This window comes from Oncorhynchus nerka, linkage group LG20 (assembly GCF_034236695.1).
Source record: "Oncorhynchus nerka isolate Pitt River linkage group LG20, Oner_Uvic_2.0, whole genome shotgun sequence".
Classification (NCBI taxonomy): domain Eukaryota; kingdom Metazoa; phylum Chordata; class Actinopteri; order Salmoniformes; family Salmonidae; genus Oncorhynchus; species Oncorhynchus nerka.
In genome coordinates this window covers 95,598,300-95,614,252 of record NC_088415.1, presented here as the reverse complement: position 1 = coordinate 95,614,252, position 15,953 = coordinate 95,598,300, and the positions used below count along the sequence as shown (strand labels likewise).

At 45.0% G+C, this 15,953-nt stretch overlaps 1 pseudogene; it reads right to left on the bottom strand.

Moving 5' to 3' along the window:
- LOC115127804 (collagen alpha-1(VI) chain-like) overlaps positions 1-12,926 on the bottom strand; it is a 91,151-nt pseudogene extending 78,225 nt beyond the window's left edge.
- Between the last annotated feature and the right edge of the window lie 3,027 nt (positions 12,927-15,953).

Sequence of the window (15,953 nt, the reverse complement as noted above, 5' to 3'; positions counted from 1 at the left end):
GGTCAGTCACAGTACAGGACCCCTGGAGCAGGGTCAGTCATAGGGTCAGTCACAGTACAGGACCCCTGGAGCAGGGTCAGTCACAGGGTCAGTCACAGGGTTAGTCACAGGGTCAGTCACAGTACAGGACCCCTGGAGCAGGGTCAGTCACAGGGTCAGTCACAGTACAGGACCCCTGGAGCAGGGTCAGTCACAGGGTCAGTCACAGTACAGGACCCCTGGAGCAGGGTCAGTCACAGGGTCAGTCACAGGGTCAGTCACAGGGTCAGTCACAGGGTCAGTCACAGGGTCAGTCACAGTACAGGACCCCTGGAGCAGGGTCAGTCACAGGGTCAGTCACAGGGTCAGTCACAGCGTCAGTCACAGGGTCAGTCACAGTACAGGACCCCTGGAGCAGGGTCAGTCAAAGGGTCAGTCACAGTACAGGACCCCTGGAGCAGGGTCAGTCAAAGGGTCAGTCACAGTACAGGACCCCTGGAGCAGGGTCAGTCAAAGGGTCAGTCACAGTACAGGACCCCTGGAGTAGGGTCAGTCATAGGGTCAGTCACAGTACAGGACCCCTGGAGCAGGGTCAGTCACAGGGTCAGTCACAGGGTTAGTCACAGGGTCAGTCACAGTACAGGACCCCTGGAGCAGGGTCAGTCACAGGGTCAGTCACAGTACAGGACCCCTGGAGCAGGGTCAGTCACAGGGTCAGTCACAGTACAGGACCCCTGGAGCAGGGTCAGTCACAGGGTCAGTCACAGGGTCAGTCACAGGGTCAGTCACAGTACAGGACCCCTGGAGCAGGGTCAGTCACAGGGTCAGTCACAGGGTCAGTCACAGCGTCAGTCACAGGGTCAGTCACAGTACAGGACCCCTGGAGCAGGGTCAGTCACAGGGTCAGTCACAGGGTCAGTCACAGGGTCAGTCACAGGGTCAGTCACAGTACAGGACCCCTGGAGCAGGGTCAGTCACAGGGTCAGTCACAGGGTCAGTCACAGGGTCAGTCACAGTACAGGACCCCTGGAGCAGGGTCAGTCATAGGGTCAGTCACAGGGTCAGTCACAGGGTCAGTCACAGTACAGGACCCCTGGAGCAGGGTCAGTCACAGGGTCAGTCACAGGGTCAGTCACAGGGTCAGTCACAGGGTCAGTCACAGGGTCAGTCACAGTACAGGACCCCTGGAGCAGGGTCAGTCACAGTACAGGACCCCTGGAGCAGGGTCAGTCACAGGGTCAGTCACAGGGTCAGTCACAGGGTCAGTCACAGTACAGGACCCCTGGAGCAGGGTCAGTCACAGTACAGGACCCCTGGAGCAGGGTCAGTCATAGGGTCAGTCACAGGGTCAGTCACAGGGTCAGTCACAGTTCAGGACCCCTGGAGCAGGGTCAGTCACAGGGTCAGTCACAGGGTCAGTCACAGTACAGGACCCCTGGAGCAGGGTCAGTCACAGGGTCAGTCACAGGGTCAGTCACAGGGTCAGTCACAGTACAGGACCCCTGGAGCAGGGTCAGTCACAGTACAGGACCCCTGGAGCAGGGTCAGTCACAGGGTCAGTCACAGGGTCAGTCACAGGGTCAGTCACAGGGTCAGTCACAGTACAGGACCCCTGGAGCAGGGTCAGTCACAGTACAGGACCCCTGGAGCAGGGTCAGTCGCAGGGTCAGTCACAGTACAGGACCCCTGGAGCAGGGTCAGTCACAGGGTCAGTCACAGGGTCAGTCACAGTACAGGACCCCTGGAGCAGGGTCAGTCACAGGGTCAGTCACAGGGTCAGTCACAGTACCAGCAGAGATGTTGAACCAGCAGAGATGTTAAACCAGCAGAGATGTTAAACCAGTAGAGATGTTAAACCAGTAGAGATGTTAAACCAGCAGAGATGTTAAAGCAGCAGAGATGTTGAACCTGCAGAGATGTTGAACCAACAGAGATGTTAAACCAGTAGAGATGTTAAACCAGTAGAGATGTTAAACCAGCAGAGATGTTGAACCAGCAGAGATGTTAAACCAGTAGAGATGTTAAACCAGTAGAGATGTTAAACCAGCAGAGATGTTGAACCAGCAGAGATGTTAAACCAGCAGAGATGTTAAACCAGCAGAGATGTTAAACCAGTAGAGATGTTAAACCAGCAGAGATGTTAAACCAGCAGGAATGTTAAACCAGCAGAGATGTTAAACCAGTAGAGATGTTAAACCAGCAGAGATGTTAAACCAGCAGAGATGTTAAACCAGTAGAGATGTTAAACCAGCAGAGATGTTAAACCAGTAGAGATGTTAAACCAGCAGGCCTCTGAACGGTTGCCAGACACTTCATTGCCTTCTATCTATCACCAGATCTGGTAATTGTACAAACAACCTTCTGGCTATGGATCCTCTGTGAATAGATGGCTACCTGCCGCCCATCAGAGATGTTAAACCAGCAGAGATGTCTGTAAATAGATGGCTACCTGCCGCCCAGCAGAGGGCAGATTTAGAAACGTAGGTATCCTGCGGTGCCACAAGACACGTGTTATACCTTGATTACACCGAGCGTTGCAAAATAAATGTTGAAATCTATATTATTTAATTATTGCATCCACACTGCTCGCAAGCTCCAACGAGCGTCTGCGTTGCCAAGGGCTAAAATAGAACCGCTAGCTAACTAGCTAAATTACCATAATGTTAAATGCTTTTCAACGTGTCCCCAAATGAATGTAATTGGTTCAGAGTTTGTTTTGATATTTTAACCTGCGTGTCGTGATCGCGTTTGGTGTGTGGGGGGGGGACAAAATATATGTACGCACGATGGCGCACGATGGCGCACGAGCGCAGCCGGTTTGGGTTCCGTGGTAGTCCACCTAGCTAAAGCCTCTGCCTTACAGCTCAGAGAGCCAATGCAAGTCTTTAGGAGTCAGACGATGTTACCTACCTCTGCTACAATGATATCATACCTCATGGTCAGGTTAAAAGGGTTAGGTCTATGTGTGTGTGTGTATGTGTGTGTGTGTGTGTGTGTGTGTGTGTCGTACCTCCTGGTCAGGTGATATGGCGACAGAGAAGACTTTAACCCCGTGTTGCCTGGCCTCATTGGCAGCTTCCTGTAACCCCCCACAGGGCTCCTTGTAACCTGTTAGAGGATGCCCGTCCGTCACCACGACGATGTACTTATTCTCCTGGTAGTGGGAGCCCCTGAACACACACACAGTGAAGGAAGGAGAATGAAAAACCACTGGGAGGGGCCAGTGTGGTCAGAGGGCAATTAGGGAGCGTTACTTAGTTAGTTGGTAGTTATCTCATCGCTGCAACTCCCACACGGACTCGGGAGAGGCGAAGGTCAAGAGCCATGTGTCTTTCGAAACACGACCCCAACCAAGCCGCACTGCTTCTTGACACAATGCCCATCCAACCCGGAAGCCAGCCGCACCAGTGTGTCGGAGGAAACACCGTACACCTGGCGACCTGGTTAGCGTGCACTACGCCCAGCCTGCCACAGGAGTCGCTACTGCGCGATGAGACAAGGATATCCCTGCTGGCCAAACCCTCCCTAACCCAGACGACGCTGTGCCAAACCCTCCCTAACCCAGACGACGCTGGGCCAAACCCTCCCTAACCCAGACGACGCTGGGCCAAACCCTCCCTAACCCAGACGACGCTGGGCCAATTGTGTGCCGCGACCCAGTGCCTTAGACCACTACGCCACCCGGGAGGAGGACATGAGCATTTCTAACAATATATGTGTGTGTGTGTTACCCTATGAGCAGCTCAGCGATGCCTCTCTTGATGGCACAGTCAGTGTGTGTTCCCTTGCCGATGTAGCTGATGCCTTTGATGTCACTGATGAGCGCCTGTCGCTCGGTGGCGATGTCACTCAGCTGGCGCACTAAGATGATCTCATCAGAGTAGTGCAGCGCTCCGGAGTTCCACGTCAGGGACCGGTCACATGGCTGGCGCCTAGCAACAAGGACATTAGACAGAGAGAGAAATAGATATGTCAAATCACACAAAACAATGTAACTACAGGTAAATTACTTTTACCATTACAGTAAGTCTCAAACAGGACCTACAGGACCTACCTATAACAGGACCTACAGGACCTACCTATAACAGGGGCTGAGTCACTGGCTTACTGGGGCTCTCTCATGCCGTCCCTGGGGGGGGTGCGTCACCTGAGTGGGTTGATTCACTGTTGTGGTCAGCCTGTCTGGGTTGGCGCCCCCCCCCTTGGGTTGTGCCGTGGCGGAGATCTTTGTGGGCTATACTCGGCCTTGTCTCAGGATGGTAAGTTGGTGGTTGAAGATATCCCTCTAGTGGTGTGGGGGCTGTGCTTTGGCAAAGTGGGTGGGGTTATATCCTTCCTGTCTGGCCCTGTCCGGGGGTGTCCTCGGGGGTGTGTCGGGGGGCTAGGGTCAGGCTAGGGTCAGTTTGTTATATCTGGAGTACTTCTCCTGTCCTATTCGGTGTCCTGTGTGAATCTAAGTGTGCGTTCTCTAATTCTCTCCTTCTCTCTTTCTTTCTCTCTCTCGGAGGACCTGAGCCCTAGGACCATGCCCCAGGACTACCTGACATGATGACTCCTTGCTGTCCCCAGTCCACCTGGCCATGCTGCTGCTCCAGTTTCAACTGGCCTGGGCCCTAGGACCATGTCCCAGGACTACCTGACATGATGACTCCTTGCTGTCCCCAGTCCACCTGGCCATGCTGCTGCTCCAGTTTCAACTGTTCTGCCTTACTATTATTCGACCATGCTGGTCATTTATGAACATTTGAACATCTTGGCCATGTTCTGTTATAATCTCCACCCGGCACAGCCAGAAGAGGACTGGCCACCCCACATATGCTCTCTCTAATTCTCTCTTTCTTTCTCTCTCTCGGAGGACCTGAGCCCTAGGACCGTGCCCCAGGACTACCTGACATGATGACTCCTTGCTGTCCCCAGTCCACCTGACTGTGCTGCTGCTCCAGTTTCAACTGTTCTGCCTTATTATTATTCGACCATGCTGGTCATTTATGAACATTTGAACATCTTGGCCATGTTCTGTTATAATCTCTACCCGGCACAGCCAGAATAGGACTGGCCACCCCACATAGCCTGGTTCCTCTCTAGGTTTCTTCCTAGGTTTTGGCCTTTCTAGGGAGTTTTTCCTAGCCACCGTGCTTTTACACCTGCATTGCTTGCTGTTTGGGGTTTTAGGCTGGGTTTCTGTACAGCACTTTGAGATATCAGCTGATGTACGAAGGGCTATATAAATAAATTTGATTTGATTTGATTTGAACAGGACCTACAGGACCTACCTATAACAGGACCTACCTATAACAGGACCTACAAGACCTACCTATAACAGGACCTACAAGACCTACCTATAACAGGACCTACAGGACCTACCTATATCAGGACCTACCTATAACAGGACCTACCTATAACAGGACCTACCTATAACAGGACCTACAGGACCTACCTATAACAGGACCTACCTATAACAGGACCTACAGGACCTACCTATAACAGGACCTACCTATAACAGGACCTACAGGACCTACCTATAACAGGACCTACCTATAACAGGACCTACCTATAACAGGACCTACAGGACCTACAGGACCGACCTATAACAGGACCTACAGGACCTACCTATAACAGGACCTACCTATAACAGGACCTACAGGACCTACCTATAACAGGACCTACAGGACCTACCTATAACAGGACCTACCTATAACAGGACCTACCTATAACAGGACCTAAAGGACCTACCTATAACAGGATCTACCTATAACAGGACCTACAGGACCTACCTATATCAGGACCTACAGGACCTACCTATAACAGGACCTACAGGACCTACCTATAACAGGACCTACAGGACCTATCTATATCAGGACCTACAGGATCTACCTATAACAGGACCTACAGGACCTACAGGACCTACCTATATAAGGACCTACAGGATCTACCTATAACAGGACCTACCTATATCAGGACCTACAGGACCTACCTATATCAGGACCTACAGGACCTACCTATAACAGGACCTACAGGACCTACCTATAACAGGACCTACAGGACCTACAGGACCTACAGGACCTACCTATAACAGGACCTACCTATAACAGGACCTACAGGACCTACCTATAACAGGACCTACCTATAACAGGACCTACAGGACCTACCTATAACAGGACCTACCTATAACACGACCTACCTATAACAGGACCCACAGGACCTACCTATAACAGGACCTACCTATAACAGGACCTACAGGACCTACAGGACCTACATATATCAGGACCTACAGGACCTACAGGACCTACCTATAACAGGACCTACCTATAACAGGACATACAGGACCTACCTATAACAGGACCTACAGGACCTACAGGACCTACCTATAACAGGACCTACCTATATCAGGACCTACAGGACATACAGGACCTACCTATAACAGGACCTACCTATAACAGGACCTACAGGACCTACCTATAACAGGACCTACCTATAACAGGACCTACAGGACCTACCTATAACAGGACCTACAGGACCTACAGGATCTACCTATAACAGGACCTACAGGACCTACCTATAACAGGACCTACAGGACCTACAGGACCTACCTATAACAGGACCTACAGGACCTACCTATAACAGGACCTACAGGACCTACCTATAACAGGACCTACAGGACCTACCTATAACAGGACCTACAGGACCTACAGGACCTACCTATAACAGGACCTACAGGACCTACCTATAACAGGACCTACAGGACCTACCTATAACAGGACCTACAGAACCTACCTATAACAGGACCTACAGGACCTACCTGTAACAGGACCTACCTATAACAGGATCTACAATCTTAGAAAAAAAGGTTCCAAAAGCTGTCCCCATAGTAAATGCTGTCCCCATAGTAAATGCTGTCCCCATAGTAAATGCTGTCCCCATAGTAAATGCTGTCCCCATAGTAAATGCTATTTTGGGTTCCAGGTAAAACTATTTTGGGTTCCATGTAGAACCCTCTGTAGAAATGGAGCTACATGGAACCCTAAAGGGTCCTACTTGGAACCAGAATCGTTATAGTTGGAACCAGAATCGTTATAGTTGGAACCAGAATCGTTATAGTTGGAACCAGAATCGTTATAGTTCTCTTATGGGGACAGCCAAAGAACCCTTCAAGGGTTGGGTTTTGTGAATAATCCAACATGGATTACCCAAACATGGATTCATTTATCCAACAGTTGGGTTTACATTCATTTTCATGCTGGGTTGACCCAGCAGCTGGGTCTTTTTCAATCTAATCCATAGGTTATTTTCAGGAAGCCAACGTATTAGGGGCGTGGCTTTCAGATAGTTATTTTTGGCCACCTGTGAGAGTGAATGTTATTCCTGTTCGTCATGTTAAGTTTAACATTGCAAATTTAAAAACCCCTGAATATTTGTGTATATTACATATTCTAATACAATATGAATAATTTTACACACGACATTTTGTAACAAAGTCGTAACTATCCCAACATTGGCTTTTGAGGAACTCATACATTTGTTTAAGCTTAATTAAAGCTACAAAAGTGTCAGTGTTGAACCTTAACAATACAACAGGGATAAACAGAATTACATTTACTCTCACAGGAGACCAAAAATAACTATCTGAAAGCCACGCCCCTACCATGATACGCCTCCAGTCTTCTGATCTGACCCACTGGGTCATATCAGAATAACCCCAGCGTCAACAACCCACACGTGCTCCTTTTAAAGAAACAACCCAATGAAGTTACCCAAAGCCTTCATCCCAGCAGTTGAAGACATGGCAGCATTTTTGCAAATGGACACATTCACAATGAACAACACTGTGTACTCATCAAGTAGTATCAGTGTTCCGTTATCGACAGTCATAGTGTGTGTGTGTGTGTGTGTGTGTGTGTGTGTGTGTGTGTGTGTGTGTGTGTGTGTGTGTGTGTGTGTGTGTGTGTGTGTGTGTGTGTGTGTGTGTGTGTGTGTGTATCTTACATCTCCTTGAGCTCCATGATGAAGCGTTCAGTAAAGCTCTTGATCTGGTCGATGTAGAAGTTGGGAGGTTTGGCCCTCAGAGCAACACTCTCAGACGTGTCCAGCACAAAGAACAGGTCCACCGGACACTCTGAACACACACAGAAGTAAACATAAACACAGGAAATATCTTCAACAGAAACAAACACCTGACACCTGTATATGGGGCGGCAGGGTAGCCTAGTGGTTAGAGCTAGTTCAAATCCCCGAGCTGACAAGGTATAAATCTGTCGTTCTTCCCCTGAACAGGCAGTTAACCCGCTGTTCCTAGGCCGTCATTGAAAATAAGAATGTGTTCTTTAACTGACTTGCCTGGTTAAATAAAGGTAAAATAAAATAAAAAATGGAGAGGTTATTTACCCACCAATTTTTCACATTTGTGTTTTTTCATCAGAAATGATTGCTTATTTTACACCCTTCATGTGTGTATAAAATATTACTGTTTTCAGATTTTTTATTAATAGATTTTAGAAGTGTAATGTAGTGGAAATGTCCTCTATTTACCAAATCATGAGAGCAAACCACCACACAAGTCAGAGTTATCATAAAGACCATCTTTAATTATATGATCTCCATCACAACCCTGTGACTCTCAGATCAATTCAGTGTCTATCAATGAATTCTCTGAGAGCCCCCTTACACATTGCAACTGAGATCCTTCATAGCAAAGACACACATAGCCAGACAGCATTGGCTATAAATTATCGTTCAGCTTTGTCTCCTAAACTATGTTCTTATCTCGCTCTCAGGACCATAAAACAAAACCTCATCAACAGGCATATATCAAATACACCCCTTCCTGGACAAGATCACAGAGACACAGTGACTGGCACATAGACATTGCGGAGCCAAGAGATAATTGGTTCCCCCTCAATCAGCCCTTAACATGGTTTAAAAGATATGTTTACATATGAAGACTAGCTTGACCTCTCCCCTCTCTGTGGCCCAAGTAACTGAACCCTGACAGAGAACAGAGAACTGCAAATGGCCACCACTACAGTACAACAAGATACATTCTAAATGAGAAGTAACTGACCCCAGAACAGAGAACTGCAAATGGCCACCACTATAGTACAACAAGATACATTCTAAATGAGAAGTAACTCACAAGCATATAATGAAAATAAAACATCTTATCTATGTTACCCAACTAATTCTGATTTATCCCAGTATGAAAATGTTATAATATTGTTTTTCAAAACGCTTTATATCCATTGATTAGCTGCAATGGAATGTTTTTTGTATTCTGTATATTTGACTGTGATATGAGGAGGTCTCACTTAGCTACCTGAAGATTCATTCACTTCCTGGAAGTGACATCTGCTAAATGACTAAAATGTCAAATGGAAATGTTTTACATACATGTTACTGTATTGAAATATTTTTAATATTTTATATTTATGTCCCACATGTATCATTTGTACAGTTCTTTATTAAAAATGTAGATATTTGTTACTTTGGACATAAAACAAAACAAATGTTTTGTTTTTAAAATACTACAGTACTTACTATAGAATTATGTAGTAAACTGTAGAAAAGTGTAGAATACTACACTACACACTGTAGTGCCCCTCAATCACGTGTAGTACTTACTATATCATGTTGTAGTATACTGTAGAACACTATAGTTAATACTACAGTATAGTACAGTATTATCCACAAAAAAATACTGTAGTAAATACAGTAATGTCCACCGAAACACTTCAGTCCCCAAATACAATCGTTTTTTTAAGTATAGTAATACTACATTATTTAATTCATAAATAAGGGTGATTTTTTTCGTTTGTTGCTTTTACCCTGTCCATTCCCCTCCCGCATATCCCAATTTGTGCTATCCATAAGTGATAAACCTACATGCCAAGTATACACTCTTAGAAAAAAGGGTTCTTCAGCTGTCCCCATGGAGCTCCTGCACCTACATATAAACAGTACCAGCACCCAAAATGAGTACCAGGAACCTATTTCAGTTGATCTCCTGTTCCACTCATAGAATATTATCTTTTCCAGGTGGAACCCTTTTGGAGTCTATATAGAACCCTCTGTGTAAAGAGTTCTATATAGAACTCAAATGGGATCTACCTGGAACCAAAAGGGGTTCTTCAAAGGGTTCTCCTATGGGGACAGCCGAAGAACCCTTTTAGGTTCTAGAGAGCAACTTTTTTTCTAAAAGTGTAGACCATAATTGTGTTCCCATCAGGAAATAGAAAAGAGCAGTAAATACTACAGTAAATACTACAGTATAATGCAGTCTGCAACAACACTACAGTAAATACTACAGTAAATACTACAGTAAATACTACAGTAAACACTACAGTAAATACTACAGTAAACACTACAGTAAATACTACAGTAAACACTACAGTAAATACTACAGTAAACACTACAGTAAATACTACAGTAAACACTACAGTAAACACTACAGTAAATACTACAGTAAACACTACAGTAAACAACAGTAAATACTACAGTAAACACTACAGTAAATACTACAGTAAATACTACAGTAAATACTACAGTAAATACTACAGTAAACACTACAGTAAACACTACAGTAAATACTACAGTAAACACTACAGTAAATACTACAGTAAACACTACAGTAAATACTACAGTAAATACTACAGTAAACACTACAGTAAATACTACAGTAAACACTACAGTAAACACTACAGTAAACACTACAGTAAATACTACAGTAAATACTACAGTAAACACTACAGTAAACACTACAGTAAATACTAGAGTATACTGCAGTCTGCAAAAACACTACAGTAAATACTAGAGTATACTGCAGTCTGCAAAAACACTACATTAAATACTACAGTATACTGCAGTCTGCAACAACACTACAGTAAATACTACAGTATACTGCAGTCTGCAAAAACACTACAGTAAATACTATAATATATACTATAGTTTAAGTATATTAATACTACAGTAGGTATTCTACAGTAAACTGGAAATACTATAGTGTACTACAGTAATTTATGGAAAAATGTATAGCCAATTGTACAATACAGTCCTAAAAAACAGGACAGTTGTTGAACTATTTTAAAAGTAAAGTATTTATATTATAGTAAACTATAGTATTGTTTATGTGGGTGAGGCAGATATATAGTTTTTCTTTTTTAAACATGATTATTTGTCCATGATTAGATAGTGAAAAAGCTCACCAATCTCTTTCAGAATTTCTATAATCAGTAAAAGCTAATTTCTGAAAATATATTATTGAATTAAATTATTCATATACACACAATCACACAATAACATTTGTTACTCAATTGGCGGTAGTCTCGAAGTTAGAGAGCTGGGTTGCCGGTTCGAATCTCAGGACTGGTTGGGAAAATGAGAGTGATCCGGCTCAGCTGGTGTAACAGTATAGACTTTACGTCCGTCCCCTCGCCCCGCCCTGGGCTCGAACCTGGGACGCTCTGCACACGCCAATAGTCACCTTCGAAGCATCGTTACCCATCGCTCCACAAAAGCCGCGGCCCTTTGCAGAGCAAAGGGAACCACTACTTCAAGGTCTCAGAGCAAGTGACGTCACCGATTGAAACGCTATTTAGCGCTCACCACCGCTAACTAGCTAGCCGTTTCACATCCGTTACACTGGCAACTAGCTGGTTGAGTTAAGCAGGCCTATATCCCATTGCTATATATATATATATATATATATATATATATATATATATATAGAGAGAGAGAGAGAGAGAGAGAGAGAGAGAGAGAGAGAGAGATGCTATAATATATACTATAGTTTATTACGTTAAGCCTATATCCCACTGCTATATATATATATATAGAGAGAGAGAGAGAGAGAGAGAGAGATGCTATAATATATACTATAGTTTATTACGTTAAGCCTATATCCCATTGCTATATATATATATATATATATATATAGAGAGAGAGAGAGAGAGAGAGAGAGAGAGAGATGCTATAATATATACTATAGTTTATTACGTTAAGCCTATATCCCACTGCTGCCACCAACTGTACTAAATTGTACAACTTCGAATAACAAAATAAAAGTAATATTTCAACTACAATATGTTAAGGCCTCAATTCAATCAACAACCTCGGAAATAGTGTGATTCTGCATCCTGCATAGGATTTCAATTCAAATCCCAGCGATTTACACAGATTGATTGAGTGATTGATTACCCCTAAGGTCAGTTTCACTCCCCTAAGTGGTAAATTAGGCTGTGGGTAACATTTTAATTATCCCACTCTAAGCATAATAATGCAACTGTGAGAGCTAGATAGACTGTAGCCTAACTACATACAGTAGGACCAACGACCAAACCAGCTCAGCAATTCTGCCAGTTTAGGCACGGCCTAATATATGATTTAAGCATATTGTCTATTTTACTATGCTCTCTGTAGCTCCTACAGGCTGTTTGGCCAAGACGCAGAGACATGCCAGAAACCATCCCGATTTTCGCTCTCTCGTTCGTTCTCCGTTGGTTTCTAACTTGTTTCTCATCCCACAGAGCTTGTTTAGTTCCTTATTAATTACATAGCATACATAGACATACAATACCTGGACAACCCGGAACAATAAATCCGTTTCTTATCTAGAAACAAACTTTCTAAACTCACCCCAGAACTTGGGTCTGTCGGTCTGCTGTGCGAGCGCCCCAGCGCACAGCGCAACGCACAGCAGAGAGAGAACTCCACGAGCCTCCATGCCTTTATTCGGTTAAAACTAGACTTTCAAACCCGAAACACTCCCAACCGTCTCCAACCCGAACCTCCGAACTGAACTTCAGAAGATGGATGAAACCGGAGCTCAGTCAATTCCGTTAGTCAGTTAAAAGCCCGAGCCTACACGGGAGCGCGCAGCAGAGCACCAGCACATGGAACGCCTCGCAAAGAGGAGGGAGGAAGAAGATGAGTTTACGCGCCTTCCTCTTCAGAAGAAAGTACATTTCACGCAGTAACTATGCTATGATCTAGATTACAGAAGGGTCCAACGCCCATTGCATATCTACATAAGAAACACACTATTCGTATAGACCGACATCTGTAGCTTGATGTTGTGACGTCTTTATTTCGTTTTAGTGGTGATTCTGTCAGCCTCTCCCAGTGTCTAAGGGACCTTATGGCAAACATCTGGAAGAGGGAAAATCAACTTGTGCTTGATTGTAGTTTTGTTTTGACAGCCTTCCTAGTAAATAATGTATTGTATTTCCTAGTAAATAAGTCACACCTGGTGTAACATCGGTCTACACAGTGCAATCATGTTATATCAATATCACACATTCAGTCTAAGTACACTATGAAAAACAGATGGCAAACGCTACTGTCCTTCTTTTGTATATATATTTTAGCCAATGTTTAATGAAATAACTCTCTCTCTTGCTCTCTCTCTCTCGCTCTAGTGTGTGTGTGTGTGTATGTGTGTGTGTGTGTGTGTGTGTGTGTGTGTGTGTGTGTGTGTGTGTGTGTGTGTGTGTGTGTGTGTGTGTGTGTGTGTGTGTGTGTGTGTGTGTGTGTGTGTGACTATGTTGCTGAGGGCAAGAGGGAAGAGTTTCAAGACATCTGTTTTACTTCAGTGTCCAGATCTGACCTGACATGGACGAGAGAAGGAGAGAGAGAGATATTTACTTTATATATTATCTACCTCACTTGCTTTGGCAATGTTAACACATGTTTCCCATGCCAATAAAGCCCTTGAATTGAATTGAATTGAATTGAGAGAGAGAGAGAGAGAGAGAGAGAGAGAGAGAGAGAGAGAGAGGGAGAGAAAGAGAAAGAGACCGAGAGAGAGAAAGAGAGAGAGACAGAAAGAGAAAGAGACAGAAAGAGACAGAGAGAGAGAGAAAGAAAGAGAGAGAGAGAGACAGAGACAGAGTGAGAGACAGAGAGAGAGAGAGAGGAATAGAGTGGGAGGGGGGTGGGAGAGAGAGAGGTTGTGACTCCCAGAAAGAGTTAGAGTGCCACCTTGTGGTTTTGAAAGGAAGCGAGGAGGAGGAGTTGGGAGTTGGGTATGTCGAGAGTGTTTGGGGTTGGGTGTGTGTGTGTGTGTGTGTGTGTGTGTGTGTGTGTGTGTGTGTGTGTGTGTGTGTGTGTGTGTGTGTGTGTAGACTGTGAGACTACAGGGGGAATCTGGCCTAAACTCAGAGTTTCCATTAAGAACACTGTTTCATAGAGAAAAATAGGTGAGAGACAAGTAAGACAGAAAGAAGAGAGAGAGGGGGAAGTGAAAATGAGACAGGAAGAGAGAGGGGTAAGAGAGAAAGGAGAGAGGGAGAGAGAGAGAGGGGAAAGAGAGAAAGAAGAGAGAGAGAGAGAGAGAGAGAGTGAGAGAGGGGGAAAGAGAGAAAGAAGAGAGAGAGAGAGAGAGAGAGAGAGTGAGAGAGGGGGGGGTGAAAATGAGAAAGGAAGAGAAAGGGGTAAGAGAGAAAGGAGAGAGGGAGAGAGAGAGAGAGAGAGTGAGAGAGGGGGAAAGAGAGAAAGAAGAGAGAGGGAGAGAGAGGGGAAAGAGAGAAAGAAGAGAGGGAGAGAAAAAGGAGAGGGTGTGTGTGTGCGTGCGTGCGTGCGTGCGTGTGTATGTGTGTATGTGTGTGTGTTTGTTTTGGGTTAGGAGCTAGGGTTAGTTTTGGGTTAGTTTTGGGTTAGGAACTAGGGTTAGTTTTGGGTTAGTTTTGGGTTAGGAGCTAGGGTTAGTTTTGGGTTAGTTTTGGGTTAGGAACTAGGGTTAGTTTTGGGTTAGGAGCTAGGGTTCATTTTGGGTTAGGAGCTAGGATTAGTTTTGGGTTAGGAACTAGGGTTAGTTTTGGGTTAGGGACTAGGGTTTGGAGCTAGGGTTAGTTTTGGGTTAGGAACTAGGGTTAGTTTTGGGTTAGGAACTAGGGTTAGTTTTGGGTTAGGAACTAGAGTTAGTTTTGGGTTAGGAACTAGGGTTCATTTTGGGTTAGGAGCTAGGGTTAGGAGCTAGGGTTAGTTTTGGGTTAGTTTTGGGTTAGGAACTAGGGTTAGTTTTGGGTTAGGAGCTAAAGTTAGTTTTGGGTTAGGAGCTAGGGTTCGTTTTGGGTTAGGAGGTAGGGTTAGTTTTGGGTTAGGGGCTAGGGTTAGTTTTGGGTTAGTTTTGGGTTAGGAGCTAGGGTTAGTTTTGGGTTACGAGCTAAAGTTAGTTTTGGGTTAGGAGCTAGGGTTAGTTTTGGGTTAGGAACTAGGGTTAGTTTTGGGTTAGGGGCTAGGGTTAGGAGCTAGGGTTAGTTTTGGGTTAGGAGCTAGGGTTCGTTTTGGGTTAGGAGCTAGGATTAGTTTTGGGTTAGGAACTAGGGTTAGTTTTGGGTTAGGGACTAGGGTTTGGAGCTAGGGTTAGTTTTGGGTTAGGAACTAGGGTTAGTTTTAGGTTAGGAACTAGGGTTAGTTTTAGGTTAGGAACTAGAGTTAGTTTTGGGTTAGGAACTAGGGTTCATTTTGGGTTAGGAGCTAGGGTTAGGAGCTAGGGTTAGTTTTGGGTTAGTTTTGGGTTAGGAACTAGGGTTAGTTTTGGGTTAGTTTTGGGTTAGGAGCTAAAGTTAGTTTTGGGTTAGGAGCTAGGGTTCGTTTTGGGTTAGGAGGTAGGGTTAGTTTTGGGTTAGGGGCTAGGGTTAGTTTTGGGTTAGTTTTGGGTTAGGAGCTAGGGTTAGTTTTGGGTTACGAGCTAAAGTTAGTTTTGGGTTAGGAGCTAGGGTTAGTTTTGGGTTAGGAACTAGGGTTAGTTTTGGTTAGTAACTAGGGTTAGTTTTGGGTTAGGAACTAGGGTTAGTTTTGGGTTAGGAGCTAGGGTTAGTTTTGGGTTAGGAACTAGGGTTAGTTTTGGGTTAGGGGCTAGGGTTAGTTTTGGGTTAGGGGCTAGGGTTAGTTTTGGGTTAGGGGCTAGGGTTAGTTTTGGGTTAGGGGCTAGGGTTAGGAGCTAGGGTTAGTTTTGGGTTAGGAGCTAGGGTTAGTTTTGGTTT